This window comes from Eriocheir sinensis, chromosome 55 (genome assembly GCF_024679095.1).
Source record: "Eriocheir sinensis breed Jianghai 21 chromosome 55, ASM2467909v1, whole genome shotgun sequence".
NCBI lineage: Eukaryota > Metazoa > Arthropoda > Malacostraca > Decapoda > Varunidae > Eriocheir > Eriocheir sinensis.
Window position 1 is genome coordinate 7,235,305 of NC_066563.1, and position 15,696 is coordinate 7,251,000.

General features: G+C 41.6%; 1 protein-coding gene and 1 non-coding gene across 6 annotated transcripts in view; both read left to right on the forward strand.

The window, feature by feature from the left end:
- LOC126983984 (serine proteinase stubble-like) overlaps positions 1-15,696 on the forward strand; it is a 145,804-nt gene that overhangs the window by 18,613 nt on the left and 111,495 nt on the right. The window lies entirely within an intron of this gene.
- Positions 12,027-12,099, forward strand: Trnat-agu (transfer RNA threonine (anticodon AGU)). Its single transcript has one exon. It is a non-coding gene; the product is annotated as a tRNA-Thr (tRNA).

Sequence of the window (15,696 nt, forward strand, 5' to 3'; positions counted from 1 at the left end):
ACTAAACCTGGAAGGAACTGAGGCAAAGAAAGTGATGGGGAATGGTGGGAAAGGTGTGAAGTAAGAAATTGAAAGTAGAAGGACGATTAAACTGACTGAATGTTGAGGTTTAAAAAGTAGAGAGTAAAACACGAGGATGGATTACTAAACCTGGAAGGAAGTGAGGCAAAGAAAGTGATGGGGAATGGTGGGAAAGGTGTGAAGTAAGAAATTCAAACCAGCAGGACGATGAAACTGACTGAATGTTGAGGTTTAAAAAGTAGAGAGTAAAACACGAGGATGGATTACTAAACCTGGAAGGAAGTGAGGCAAAGAAAGTGATGGGAATAGGTGGGAAGGAAGATTTTAAAGCAGTATATTACGATAAAACTGACAGTGTTGAGGAGGTATAGAGAGCAGCAGAGGAAAATAAGAGGATGAATTACTAACCTTGGAGGAAATCGAGCCAAAGAAAGTGATGGGAATAGGTGGGAAGGAAGAAAATTGACAGCGTTGAGGAGGTATAGAGGGTAGCAAGAGCAATGTAGTAGTATTTTTTTTTTTTTACAACAAAGGAGACAGCTCAAGGGCACAAAAAAAAGGAAACAATAACATAAAATAAAAAGCCCGCTACTCGCTGGAGGAAATATCGAGCTAAAGAAAGTCATGGGGAAGGGTGAAAACCAATAAATTAAAACACAATCACCAAAAAGAGACTGATTATTGTGTAGATAGAGAGTAGCAGAGAAGTGGAGAGTAATACACGGGGAGAAACTGGAGCACCTTAACCCCCCCCCCCCTCCTCCCGAAAAAAAACTAGCCTAACCATAAGGGAACTCAAGGCAAAGAAGGTGATTGGTTAGAAGTAGGAAGCAATATATTAAAGCAACATCACGATAAAGTTGACAATGATGCGGACATTTATAAGGCTACGAGAGATATGCAAGAGGATGGATTGCTGGAGCTTAATTAGGTTGGTATTATAAATCACTTTCGCTTCTAAAGGTCAAAGAGGGGTCAATCGGGTTCTAACGAGTGTTTCTTTAGGTTCATGGTACAGAAGAAGGGTCAAACTACCACCAGGGTCATACAACTACTTATGGAAATGCCCAAAACTCCTACGAAACTATTTTTAAAGGTCAAAGAGGGGGTCAATCGGGTTCTAATAAGTGTTTCTTTAGGTTCATGGTACAGAAGAAGGGTCAAACTACCACCAGGGTCATACAACTACTTATGAAAATGCCCAAAACTCCTACGAAACTATTTTTAAAGGTCAAAGAGTTTCTTTAGGTTCATGGTACAGAAGAAGGTCAAACTACCACCAGGGTCATACAACAAACTCCTACGAAACTATTTTTAAAGGTCAAAGAGGGGGTCAATCGGGTTCTAACGAGTGTTTCTTTAGGTTCACGGTACAGAAGAAGGGTCAAACTACCACCAGGGTCATACAGCTACTTCTGGAAATGCCCAAAACTCCTACGAAACTATTTTTAAAGGTCAAAGAGGGGTCAATCAGGTTCTAACGAGTGTTTCTTTAGGTTCATGGTACAGAAGAAGGGTCAAACTACCACCAGGGTCATACAACTACTTATGGAAATGCCCAAAACTCATACGAAAGCCTTGTCAAATGTGTGAGCTTTGGCGACGAAATGTTTAGCAATACGACCCTATGAGTCTCGAAGCAAAGGAAGTGATAGGGAGAGGTGGGAAGCAGTAAATTATAGCAGCTATCAACACGAGAGTATCAAGACACCTCTCCACCCGAAATTGATCTCCCTTCTGGCCTTTCGTTTTTGTTTGTTTGTTTTTTGTTGGTGCAGCGTATAGCGGACTTTTTTGTTGCTGTTTTTGTTTTTTGCCCTTGAGCTTCTTCCCTTGCTGTAAAATGAATTAAAAAAAAAAACACGACAAAAGTGACAATGTTGAGGAGATTCAGATGGCAGCGAGAGGAGTGCAGGGGATAGATTGCAATACCTAAGGAATCAAAGCAAATTAAGTCATGGAGATGGGTGGGAAGCAGTTAATCAGAGCAGCATCACTAAAAAAAAGCCTAATTGATGAGGAGATTTAGAAGGAAACTGAAGGAAAACAAATGACACAAGGAATAAATAACTGCACGAAGAGGTTAAGAATCTGATAAGTATTTTGACGACCAATTAGAATGTGCAAGATCATTATGGACAAAAAAACTGACTGAATATTAAAGAAGTTACGAAAGAAACTGGTTAGAACAAATGGGATACGAATAGAATAACTCCTAGACGAAGTTAAAATATGAATTAAACCGATAAATTAAGGCAAAATCAATACCAGTACTTTGGGTCTAGTGGGAAGAAAAAGTATCATATCTAAATTAATTAACGCGAGAACTCGATCACGAAACCGACTAAATCTTGTGGGACCTGACGCTTAAATACAGGTAAAGGCAGTTAATTAATTAGTGACGATTAGTGATGCAGGTGAATTAGATGATGCCAGGTAGAGATTGCAGGTAAGAGGGACGGAACGGAGGGAGGGAAGGAAAAACGGAAGAGACAGAAGGAGAGATAGGAGAGATGGAAGGAGACGGAAGGAAACAAAATGAAGAAATGGAAGGAGAGAAGGATTAACGAAGATGAGAGGGAGAGGGACATAGAAAGGAAGAGATGCTGAGGGGAAGGAAGGGAAGGGAAAGAGCAAAAGTGAGGAAAGAGGTGCAGTGACAAATAGATAAATAGATATATGGAGAGAGAGAGAAAGAGAGAGAAAAAGCTTGCGACATTCCCAACATGTTAAGGATCAGCAGGAAAACTACGCAACACACATACGCACATACACACACGCATGCAACACTGGAACATGATGAAACACACACACACACACACACACACACACACACACACACACACACACACACACACACACACACACACACACACACACATCCTCCCACCTCTCCCTCACACACACCTCCCCCCCCACTCCCCCCTCACCCACACCTGAAGATATACCTGTTGGTGGTGTAACAGACTCCTGCCACGCCTCCCTGAACCGACTTTCCAGCTTCCCACACTGAGCAGGAAGCGAATACAGCACCGGATAACCACAACAACCAGGCGGCCGTCACAGTAACCCTCACGACTGTCTGCCCCGACCATTAATCTTACGGGACTGATCTTACTGGTGTGAGGTTGCTGCTAACAGGTGACAGGAATGTATATGTAGTGTATTTTCCAGTGATTATATTTGTATGGTGTCGATTTCCATGCAGATTACACCCAAGAATACGTATCGCTAGCTATATTGGACACTTTTATCAGGCTAATCGTACAGGTGTTTGATTGCCGCTTACAGTTGAGGGGAATTTTTTTTTTTTTTTTTTTTTACAACAAAGGAGACAGCTCAAGGGCACAAAAAAAGGAAACAATAATAAAAAAAGCCCGCTACTCGCTGCTCCTATAAAAAGAATCAAAAGAGGTAGCCGAAAGAGGTCAATTTCGGGAGGAGAGGTGTCCTGATACCCTTCCCGACTGTATTTGTATGATATCAAAGAATACGTGTCGACCGCCATATTGAACACTTATTTGGGGATTTTATTGAGAGCCAAGAAACTGTTAGTACCCAAAGTCTAGGTTGGTCCACTTTCCATGACCCCGATTAGCTACATCAAATATATATCCAAGAGAACGACAAGGAAAGGGAATAAAAAGTAGACAAACAAATAAATAAAAGTGAAACAACAAAGAAAGAGAAAAGAAAGAAATCAGCCCCTTACCAACCAGTACCCCCTACCCCCCTACCCCCCCCCCCCCCACCCAACCCCCAGCAGCCAGTCAGGGCGGACGAAAGCGAGATGGAGAAGAGAAAGTTGTGGCTCACCAACACACACACACACACACACACACACACACACACACACACACACACACACACACACTTTCCTTGGTTGTATTTCTATCTCCTCCTTTTCTTACTCCTTTCTCCTTGTCATATTCTTCTTTAATTCCTTCCTTCCTTCCTTCCTTCCTCCCCACCTCACCTGCTTTTCCTTCTTTTTTTACTGCGTTTGCTTCTTGATCTTCCTCCTCTTCCTCCTCTTCATTTTAATCCTCCTCCTCCTCCTCCTCCTCCTCCTCCTCCTCCTTTCTTCCCGGCACGTCTTGACACAGTCTGCTCTAGTCTCTCTCTTTCTCATTATTATGCAACATCCCCTCTCTCTCTCTCTCTCTCTCTCTCTCTCTCTCTCTCTCTCTCTCTCTCTCTCTCTCTCTCTCTCTCTCTCTCTCTCTCTCTCTCTCTCTCTCTCTCTCTCTCTCTCTCTCTCTCTCCATCATTTCATTGCCTTTCCCTCCTCGTTCTATTTTTTTTTCTCCTCTCTTCTCCTTTTTCTCTCTCTCTCTCTCTTTCTCATCCTCATCCTTCTCCTCCTTCTGCTACTCCTTCAGAATCATTAAAATCGGCTCTTTGCAGTGGAATACATGATCTAAACCTCTTTTTGGCAACACTCGGCAATACTTAACCACGCAACACTTAAATTAAAATAGCTTGGGTCACTTCGAAGCATCAGGTCACTTAAGAAGATCGAACATAAGGAAAACATGATGACAGAGTTTGTGTGTGTGTGTGTGTGTGTGTGTGTGTGTGTGTGTTAGCCAGCCACTAAAGCAGATAGTTTCGTCGTCCTCCCATACTCTTTCTGTTACATTGTTATTTCACGTTTTCGTGTTTATATTTCTTTTCCTTTTTCCTCCTCCACCTCCTCTTTCTCTGTTTCTTTCCTTTTCCCCCCTTCTTTCATCTCTTCCTTTTCCAACTATCCCTCCTCTTCTTTTTCCTCCTCCTCCTCCTCCTCCTCCTCCTCTTTCTCTATCTCTTTCCTTTCCCCCGTTCTTTCATTTTTTCCTTTTTCCAACTATCCCTCCTCTTCTTTTTCCTCCTCCTCCTCTTTCTCTGTCTCTCCTTTTTCCCCCTTTTTTCATCACTTCCTTTTCCAACTATCCCTCGTCTTCTTTTTTTTCCTCCTCCTCCTCCTCCTCCTCTTTCTCTGTCTCTTTCCTTTCCCCCCCTTCTTTCATCTCTTCCTTCTCCAACTATTCCTCCTCTTCCTCTTCCTCATTCGCCTCCTCCTACTGAAGACCAAAGCTAGGTAAAGTAAAAAAAGATAGAAGAGATAGATGCAGCAGACAATATAGGTCACGTGTGCTACAAGATAAAGAGAAAATTTTAAACAGTTGGTAGAAAGCGCTTAAAGATTACAATAGAGGTAGATAAGAGAAGATAAGGGAATATTTGTAAAGCAGAGGGAGAAAGCGAGGCAGAAGCTAATACAAGAGGATGAAAAGACGAAAGATAACTGGTAGCGCTTAAAGAGAGAACAAGAAGCAGCAAGAGATAAGAGATAACAGATACGACTTACGAAGGAAAGAAAGAAGGAGAGGCAACAGGAAATAAAAATAATGTGTGCCGGAAGATGATGAAAAGACGAAAGATAATTGGTAGCGCTTAAAGAGAGAACAAGAAGTATAGCAAGAGATAAGAGATAACAGATAACATGTGATTTATGTAGGAAAGAAAAAAGGAGCGGCAACCGGAAATAAAATAATGTGTGCCGGAAGATGATGAAGGGAAAAGACGAAAAATAACCAGTAGCGTTTAAAAAGAACAATAAGAAGCAAAGGATAAAAGATAAGAGATACGATTTATGAAGCAGAGGGTGGAGAAGCAATATATAAGTAGCAATAGGATTAAGAAGCGTGTGCCGGAAATTGATTAAGAGAAAAGACTAAAAAATAACTGGTAGCGCTTAAAATGAAGAAGAGATAGCGGGAGATAAGAGTAAGATAAGAGAAGATTTATGAAGCAGAGGGAGGAGAAGCAACAGGTAAGAGATTAAGAAACGTGTGCCGAAAACTGATTAAGAGAAAAGACTAAAAAATAACTGGTAGCGCTTAAAATGAAGAAGAGATAGCAGGAGATAAGAGTAAGATAAGAGAAGATTTATGAAGCAGAGGGAGGAGAAGCAACAGGTAAGAAACGTGTGCCGAAAACTGATTAAGAGAAAAGACGAAAAAATAACTGGTAGGGCTTAACATGAAAAGGAGATAGCAGGAGATAAGAGCAAGATAAGAAAAGATTTATGAAGTAGAGCGGAAAGGAAAAGCAATAACAGGTATAAGGAAATGTGTTGAAATATATTGAAGAGAAAAGGCGAAAAATAGCAGGTAGTGCTTAAAAAAGAGATAGCAGGAGATAAGAGAGATAAGAATCATGAAGTTTTGCAAGAAGGAGAAGCAACAAGTAGTAAAAATAAATAAGAAAATAAGCAAAAAAAGTGATACAGGAAGTTTTAGAATTACTTGATAACAAAATTCGCCTCTAGTTAAATATTCACAGGTGAGTTAAGAAGACAGCGAACACCTGGCGGGAACGAATGATGAGACGCGGAAACACAGACACACACAGACAGACGGACAGCCTGACTAACGGAGGAAAGTGAAGGGAGCGACACTTCAATGATTCGGGCGTCACGCTGAGCAGGCAAACGTTACTACTCTTAATGTTATTGATGTTGTTGTTGTTGTTGTTGTTGTTGTTGTTGTTAGGTAAGGTGTGATTTTGTTAGTTAATGGCTTTCTTTAATCTCTTGAAATGAATAGAAAAAGCGTTATTACTGTTATTTTTTTATGTTATTGCTTCATGTTGTTGTTGTTGTTGTTGTTGATTATTATTTAAAGTATGGGAAAGACGTTATTTTGATACCTATTACGTTTTCTTTTTCTTTTAAACTAGTGATCATGAAACACACACACACACACACACACACACACACACACACACACACACACACACACACACACATAAAATTACATAATCCACTCAAACACGGACACACGCGCTCGCCCGTTCTGATTAATCTATTCAACCAAAATCAACGGCACTTTCAAACCGGGGCTCCATAAACCTCAAATTCGGTCACTTCACAAAATCATAACGGAAACACGATTAATGGACCTTCAGTATTAAATTTAAGAGAGAGATGGAGAAAGACGAAATAAATTGGATGGCTGTAATGCACCAAAGGAAATAATAATAGTAATAATAATAATGGCTATGAAAAAAAAAATTAGTTAAGAATATACAAGCTTTAGATCCATTTGAGAAAGAGAGAGGAGTTGAAAGCGTGGGTAGAGAGGAGGTAGAGGAGAGAGGAGAGAAGAGGTAGAAGGTAAGAAAGAGTAGAAGATAACGCTCATCACCCCTCAACACAGCATCTCTCTCTCTCTCTCTCTCTCTCTCTCTCTCTCTCTCTCTCTCTCTCTCTCTCTCTCTCTCTCTCTCTCTTCCGGCTATGATGTTCAGTAAGAGGATCAAGAAGAGAAAATAGCGAGAGAGAGAGAGAGAGAGAGAGAGAAAGTGTCCCCTATATAGACACCCAACGCACAAACCAATAACAAAGTAAATCTAAATACATAAAGGCAATGGGTATAAAAGAGCTAGAGGGTATTGGAACGCATACTACACAGAAAACGTAGTATATATATATATATATATATATATATATATATATATATATATATATATATATATATATATATATATATATATATATATATATATATATATAAACTGTGAACTGGGAAAGGTTTGACGAGACTCCGAACGTTGAAATATGACTCGAAATATAAAGTGAAACAGATGACACTCGACACCAAAACGAAAACAAGAGTCACTCACACACACACACACACACTCACACACACACACACACACACACACACACACACACACACACACAGGGGCAGCTTCAACACAAAGGAAGGCATGAGGAGAAAACAAAACAAAAATGAAATACAATAAAAACAAAACAAGAGAATTTGAGCACACGCGTTTTTACCACTCAGCGAGGCGCACACACACACACACACACACACACACACACACACACACACACACACACACACACACACACACACACACACACATACGCACACACACATGCAGGTCAGGGCCGCCACACGTGACATCAACTCCCCCCCCCTTCCCCCCTCTCTCTTGTGACACGCTGTCCAACCTTCACTCACGCACGCACGCACACACGCACGCTATCGTCTTCACTATTACTACTACCACTACTACTACCACTGAGAGAGAGAGAGAGAGAGAGAGAGAGAGAGAGAGAGAGAGAGAGAGCAGCATCCGAGTTTCGAGTTCAACTAAAAAATAAAAATAAAATCCTGCTCGAAAATGATGAAACGGGAAATGCAGGCGCGTAAAAAATAACGTATACCATTTTTTTTGTTGTTGTAGTTCATAAGTGTAAAAAAAACAAATTTAATCTCTGCACATACACGTGACATTAAACATTTTACAAACACTCCACTGCCTACCTACCATCCTTCCTTCCTACCCACCTACCTACTCACCTGTCCTCTTCCTTACCTATATGTTTACCTGCTTAACTATCTACCCATCTACCTTTCTTCTACCTGCTAACTTATCTCTTCCTCCCTACTTCCCTACCTGTAAAATACCTGTCCTCTTGTTTACTTAAGTGTTTACCTACTTACCTATATATATCTACCCATCTACCTTTCTTCTACCTGCTTAACTATCTCTTCCTCCCTACTTCCCTACCTGTGAAATACCTGTCCTCTTGTTTATCTAAGTGTTTACCTACTTACCTATATATATCTACCCATCTACCTTCCTTCAACCTGCTTAACTATCTCTTCCTCCCTACTTCCCTACCTGTGAAATACCTGTCCTCTTGTTTACCTAAATGTTTACCTACTTATTTAATTACCTTTCTAACTGTCTACCTATTCATCAACTTCCCTACCTCCCTACTTCCCTACCTGTAAAATACCTGTCCTCTTGTTTACCAATGTGTTTACCTACTGACCTATTTACCTTTTTAATTGTCTATCTATTCATCTACTTACCTATCTCCCAATCTGTTTAATTACCTACCTGTCCTATTGCTTACCTTTCTGTCTATCTGCTTACCTATTAACCTACTTATCTGTCCTCCACTTCACCATCGTACCTCCCTTCCTACCTCCCTACCTAAATATCTATCTCCCTATCTACCTTGTCAACCTATTCTCTATCATCTCCCCTCCTCCTCCTCCTCCTCCTCCTCCTTCTCTTCTATTTCTATCACCTATAATAGTTTCCTTCTTCTCCTTTATTCGCTCTTTCTTTCCTCCTTTTCCTTCCTCCATCCATTCCTTATTTTGATTTCTACCTTCTAATTATCCATCTTTCTCCTCAATCCTTCTCTCTCTCTCTCTCTCTTTCTCTCTCTCTCTCTCTCTCTCTCTCTCTCTCTCTCTCTCTCTCTCTCTCTCTCTCTCTCTCTCTCTCTCTCTCTCTCTCTAAACTTCCTCCTCCTTTCTTTCTTCATTCCTTCCTCTCCTCTTTTCCTCCTTCTCTCCCTCTTTTCCTCCCACTAAATCCTGCTATCTTCCCTCCCTTATCTCCCCTCTTTCCTCCCTTCTCTCTCTCTTTCTTTCTCCTCTTTCTTTCTTCTCTTGCTCTCTTTTCTTTCTCCTCATTCCTTCTTCCTTTCCTATTCATTACTTTTCCCTTCCCTTCCTCCTGCTTTTCTTCATTCCTTCTCTCCCTCCTTTTCATCTTCCATCCATCTCTACCTTCTACTTCTCTCTACCTCTCATCATTCCTTCTTCCTTTCCTATTCATTACTTTTCCCTTCGCCTCCTGCTTTTCTTCATTCCTTCTCTCCCTCCTTGTCATCTTCATCTACCTTCTATTTCTCTCCCCTTTCCTTCTTCCTTTCATCTTCATCTCCTTTTCTTTCCTCCTCAATCCCTCTTTATTTCTCTCATTACTACCTTCCTCTCTACCTCCCTCCCTTACCTTACCTTACCTTACCTTACCTACCCACCTGTCCATTCACACCTACATCCAATACAACGTTAGCCAGGCCGTATAAACTCAGAATTCCCAGGTGCTAAAAATTTACGACGTACAGGTAAAAATTTCTATTGCTACGACTTCCCATTCTCGCTTCACTTTTTTTTTCTTTCTATTTTTTTTTTTTTTTTTTTTTTTTGAGGGGGTCTTCGCTTTCCTATCCAATGACCGTTGATTAACTCTCTCTCTCTCTCTCTCTCTCTCTCTCTCTCTCTCTCTCTCTCTCTCTCTCTCTCTCTCTCTCTCTCTCTCTCTCTCTCTCTCTCTCTCTCTCTCTCTCTCTTGGTAAACTTTCCTCCACTTTCCTGTTCATTCTACTTCCCTCCCTCCTTCTCTCCCTCTTTTCCTCCCACTAAATCCTGCTATCTTCCCTCCCTTCTCTCCCCTCTTTCCTCCCTTCTCTCTCTCTCTTCTCTCTCTTCTCCTCCCTCCTCTCTCTCTCTCATTCTCTAATCTTCCTCCATCTCTCTCTCTCTCTCTCTCTCTCTCTCTCTCTCTCTCTCTCTCTCTCTCTCTCTCTCTCTCTCTCTCTCTCTCTCACTTAGCTTTTATCTCCTTTCCTCCCAATTCCTGTAATATTCCCTCTTCTTGATATTTCTCCTCCACTCTCTCCATATTCTTTCCTCCTCCTCCATATTGCAATTTTCCCTCCCGTCTCTCTCTCTCTCTCTCTCTCTCTCTCTCTCTCTCTCTCTCTCTCTCTCTCTCTCTCTCTCTCTCTTTCTCTCTTCTCTCTCTCTCTCTCTCTCTCTCTCTCTCTCTCTCTCTCTCTCTCTCTCTCTCTCTCTCGCTCTCTCTCTCTCTCTCTCTCTCTCTCTCTCTCTCTCTCTCTCTCTCTCTCTCTCTCCTTCACTTAACTTTCCTCTCTCCCTCCTCCGTGACTAATCTTTCCTCCCTTCTCTCTCCCTCCCTCCCTCCCTCCCTCAGTTAACTTTCCTCTTACTCTCCTTCATACCGTAATCTCTCTCCTCCTTCCTTCCTCAATTCATCCTCCTCCTCCTCCTCCCCCTCCTCCCTCCCTCCTTCCTTCCCTCCCATCCTTCCTTCCCTTCATCTCTCGGCTCTACCTCCAGCATCCCTCCCATCCCGTCCTCTTTCTCTCCATTATGCCGTTATTTTCTCTCCCATTCTCATTTCCTCCTCTCTCCACCTCACTTCTTTCTCTCCGTTCCACTTTCCTATCTCTCTTTCCTTCCTCCCTTCCACTCTTCCTCTTTTTTCTCTTCTCTTCATTTCTCTCATGTTTACTTTTATTTCCAAATTTCTCCTCTTCCCTTTCTATCACCCAGTATCGTTCTTCTCCTTTATTCCCTCTTTTTCTTCTTATTCCTTCTCCCATTCCTCCCTCCTTTTCAACTCCTTCCATCTATCTCTACATTCTACTTATCTCTCAATCTCTCCCTTTTCTTTCCTCATTTGCCATTCACCATTTTTTTCATTCATATCCTCCTCTTCTTCAGTCGTTCTTTTCCTCCATTTCATCTCCCTCCATCTATTTCTATCTTCTACTTCTCTCTATCTTCCTTGTTTTATTTTTCCTTTTCCATTTACTATTTTTTTTTATCTTCATCTCTTCTCTTCCTCTTCTCTCCTCCTCGATCTCTCATGGCTTCCCTCCCTCCTCTCTTTCTACCTTTCATATTTCCCTCTTTTTCTTCTCCTCTCTTTTATCCCCTTGACTAAATTGAGAGAGAGAGAGAGAGAGAGAGAGAGAGAGAGAGAGAGAGATGTACTGTCACTTCACACGCAATTGAAGTGTATTGGTCACGGACGTGAGTAAGTGTGCGAGAGAGAGAGAGAGAGAGAGAGAGAGAGAGAGAGAGAGAGAGAGAGAGAGAGATTCTCAGGTGAACTATGGAAACCAATTAACGCGAAGGTGAAAACGTGTGTGTGTGTGTGTAGTGAGGATGTATACAGCAGGAAAATAGTAGTAGTAGTAGTAGTAGTAGTAGTAGTAGAGTCACCGAAAAATCAGTCTTTTTGTTGTTGTTATTGTTAGTTACTATTGCTGTTGCTGCTGATGATAATGATAGCAACGATAATAAAGATAGCGCTCCATGTCGCCGTATCACCCCAGGCCGCGGCAGGTGAGATAGGCGGCAGGCTGGGCGGAGTGACACCTGTAGCGGCGCGCCTCCATAGCTCAGTGGCTAGAGCGCTGGTCTAGTAAACCAGAGGCCGGGAGTTCGATCCTCCCTGGAGGCACTGTGGGTCGACAATTTTTGGATTGTTTGATTACCTGACTGGTGACGTGGGGGTGGTGTGGTTGGTGTTTTAAAGCTTTGTTCGGCGACAACACTCGTCAGGACTGCTGTTACAAAATCTTCCTTCCTGTGCCGTTCCCTCGAAATCACCTCCCTTAACTTCCTTCACTCCTCCTCCTCTTCCTTCTCATTTCCTTTCATTTAGTATTTGTTTAACTGCGTAAGTATTTCCATATTTTTCCACCTTAATAATTCTTCCTTACACTTTAGTTTTCATTTATCACCTGTCTGCTTGCATCAATCTTCCTCACGCATACAAAAACACCTTTCATTTTCCCATTTGTTCTTCCCTGGCAATATTTTTTTTCTTTTCTACCTTTATAATTCTTTCTTATTCCTTTATCTACCTCCCAACAGTTTAGTTTTCATTCATCACCTGTCTTCTTGCATCAATCTTCCTCACGCATACAAAAACACTTCATTTTCCGATTTGTCCTTTCCTGGCAATATTTCTTTCCTTTACACCTTTATAATTATTTCTTATCCTCCATTTACCTCTCAACACCTTAGTCTATATATTCCACCTGTCAACTTGCACAAACCTTCCATATATATCAAAACAAAACTCATTACTTTCAACATTTTTTCCACTACAAGACAATTTTCTCCCAAACTTTCTCAGCCCCACATCTTTCTCAACCCTCTGTCTCTATAGTCCTTAACACCTTTGCCCTCATACATCACCTGTGCTCTCTCTCTCTCTCCCACCCTCTTCCTCCCTCTCTCTCTCGCTCGCTCTCTCATCACACCATGCCTCATAGATCAAATTCCTCCAGGTAGCATTAGTCATCCCTCCCCTCCGTTCCTCTCCCTCACCCTCGCTCCACTAAGATGATTTACGTCACCCTTCACTCACCCTAATGTTCCCACAGCACGCTTTTTTTCCGAGGGGGACTGACAGGGTGGAGTGTGCCCGGGAAGGAAAGGGAGGGAAGGGATGGGAGGGGAAGAGAATGAAGTGGAGGGAAATGAGAGGAATTGGGGATGAGGTATGTAGGTAAGGAGGAAGGGAGGGATGAGGGAGGAAGGGAAGGGTGGAGTGTGCCAACCGTGGAGGAAAGGGAGGGAAGGGAAGGAAGGAATGGGAGGAAAAGAGAGGAATTGGGGATGACGAATGTAGGGAGAGTAAAAGGAGGAAGAGAAGGGTGGAGTGTGCCAAGGGAGGAGGAAAGGGGAGGTAGAGGAGGGAGGGAAATAGAAAACAAAATGGAGGGAAAAGAGCAAAACTGGGGATGAGGAAAGAGAGAAGGAATGTTGAGAGGGAAGGAGGGAAGGGAGGAGTGTGGAGGGAAGAGGTAAATATTTGAGGAGCAGGAGGTAAGGCAAGGGAAAGAATGGAGGGAGGGAGAAAGGAAATGTGCAATGGAGAAGAGAGGTAAAGAAAGGGAGAGACGGAGGAGAGAGAGAACGGAGGAAGGAAAGGAGGGATGGAAAGGAAGGGGAGTGAATAAGTATACCTAATTATTACATTATTATCATATCTATTATTTTTATAGTAGTAGTAGTAGTAGTAGTAGTAGTAGTAGTACTAGTAGTATCATTATTATTACGATTCATGAAAGGGCGTAGAGGGAAAATAAAAAATGATAGACACACATGATCAGAAAGGAATATAAAACAAAGTAAGTAACGATAAAGTAAGGAAGAGAATAAAGAAAAAAAACAAGACATCATCCTTAACAACATCACTATAGGTTTCAGTCTCAACATATGGAAGGATACGAAAGCCACATAACATCACACATAACACACATCTTAATAACCTCTACTTAACCTCATATCGTCTCTGGGTCACCTAACTGTTGCCTAGGAGAGAGACAACGCCCTTTCTCTTTTTTTTCTACTTCTCTCTCATTATCTCCCTCTCTTCCCTTCCCTTCCTCTCTCCCTCTTTAATTTCTCTCCTTCCTCCCTCCTTTATCACATGTTGGCTTCTCAGATTAGGGCGATAGCTAATGAGAAAATAGATTGGGTGGGAGATAGACGAAGGGGAGAAAGAAAACGAAAGGAGAGCAAAGGAACAAAAATTCACAAAAAACAAAACAAAAAATATAATGAGAACAATAATAGAGAGAAAAAAACGAGGGGAGAAGAAAGAGAAAGAAAGAAAGGCAACTATACAAAACTAAAAAAAATATATAATGAGAGCAATAAGAGAGAAAGGCGAAGGGGGAAAAAAGAAAAAAGAAAGCAATTAAACAAAAAATAACGAAACAAATAATCAGAATAATGAGAAAAACGAGGAAGAAAGAAAAAGAGAAAAGACAGCAAATGAAGAAAAAAAAAGAGACAAAGACGAAGGAGAAAGAAAGAAAAAAGAATGAAGGGAAAAAAGCAAATAAACAAAACAAATGAAAAACAAATAATATATATACCAAGGAAGATAAAAAAAAAAAGAAGGAACGTTAAGGCCCAGACGTGATAAAAGAAAACGGAAGATGAGGAGGAGGTGAGCGATAAATATAAAAATCCCACGAAAAGAAAACAAAATTATAGCCAAACTTTCTCCCTTCGTTACTCCTTCGTCAAGAAGTTATGGATCCCTGGACGTGTTAGCGAGGACCAAGCCAAGCCAAGCCAAGCCAAGCCAAGACAAAACAAGACAACATAACACAACACAACCCAACCTAACCTAACCTAACCCTAGGCACCCCAACCCAACCCAACCAAAACAAAATCAACCTAACCCAACCCAACAAAGTCCAATACCCAACCCAACCCTACTTGACCCTACCCTCCCTGACTCATCCAAACCAAATTCAACCCAATCAAACCCAACTCAACCCATTCAAACCTATTCTAACCCAGCCCAACCCATCCCAATCCAACCCAGCCAAACCGAATCTAACCTAACCTAACCTAACCTAACCCAACCCAACCCAACCCAAAACTACCCAACCCAATCCAAGCCGTTTTAACCAAAACCCAACCCAACCCAACTTATCTATACCCAACCCAACCCAAACAAACCCAACCCAATCCAATCCAACCCAAACCCAAGCCGAGCAAATTCAAACCATCAAAGTCCTTCCTAACGAGACGTGGGGAGGAAAATTTGCATCAGTAACCCATAAAATCGAATCAGAAGGCACAAAGTTTGCTACGTCGATGTTCCTTTGTTTCCCTTAAGCTTCCCTTCGCCCTCAAGTTAGTAGCGCTTAGGTGTGAGGTGAAAGGTGACCCGAAAGAAGTTTGGGTGTTATAATAAACTAAAGCCTAACTAATAAAGGTGTTGATAAAGGTGAGGTAATTATGTCCAAAAAGTTAACACCTGGAGAATAGAAGAATATTGAGAGGTAATTTTTAGTATACAATTTCACGTGATATTTTTAGAGCTTTCCCGAGTCTGATGCAGAAAAAAATAATTAAATACTGAATGAATGAGTTAGCAGCAAACAGGTAGTAGTAGTAGTACTAGTAGGAGTAGTAGGAGTAGTAGTAGTAGTAGTAGTAGTAGTAGTAGTAGTAGTAGTAGGAGGAGGAGGAGGAAGAGGACGAGGAGGAGGAGGAAGACAACAACAACAACAACAACAACAAC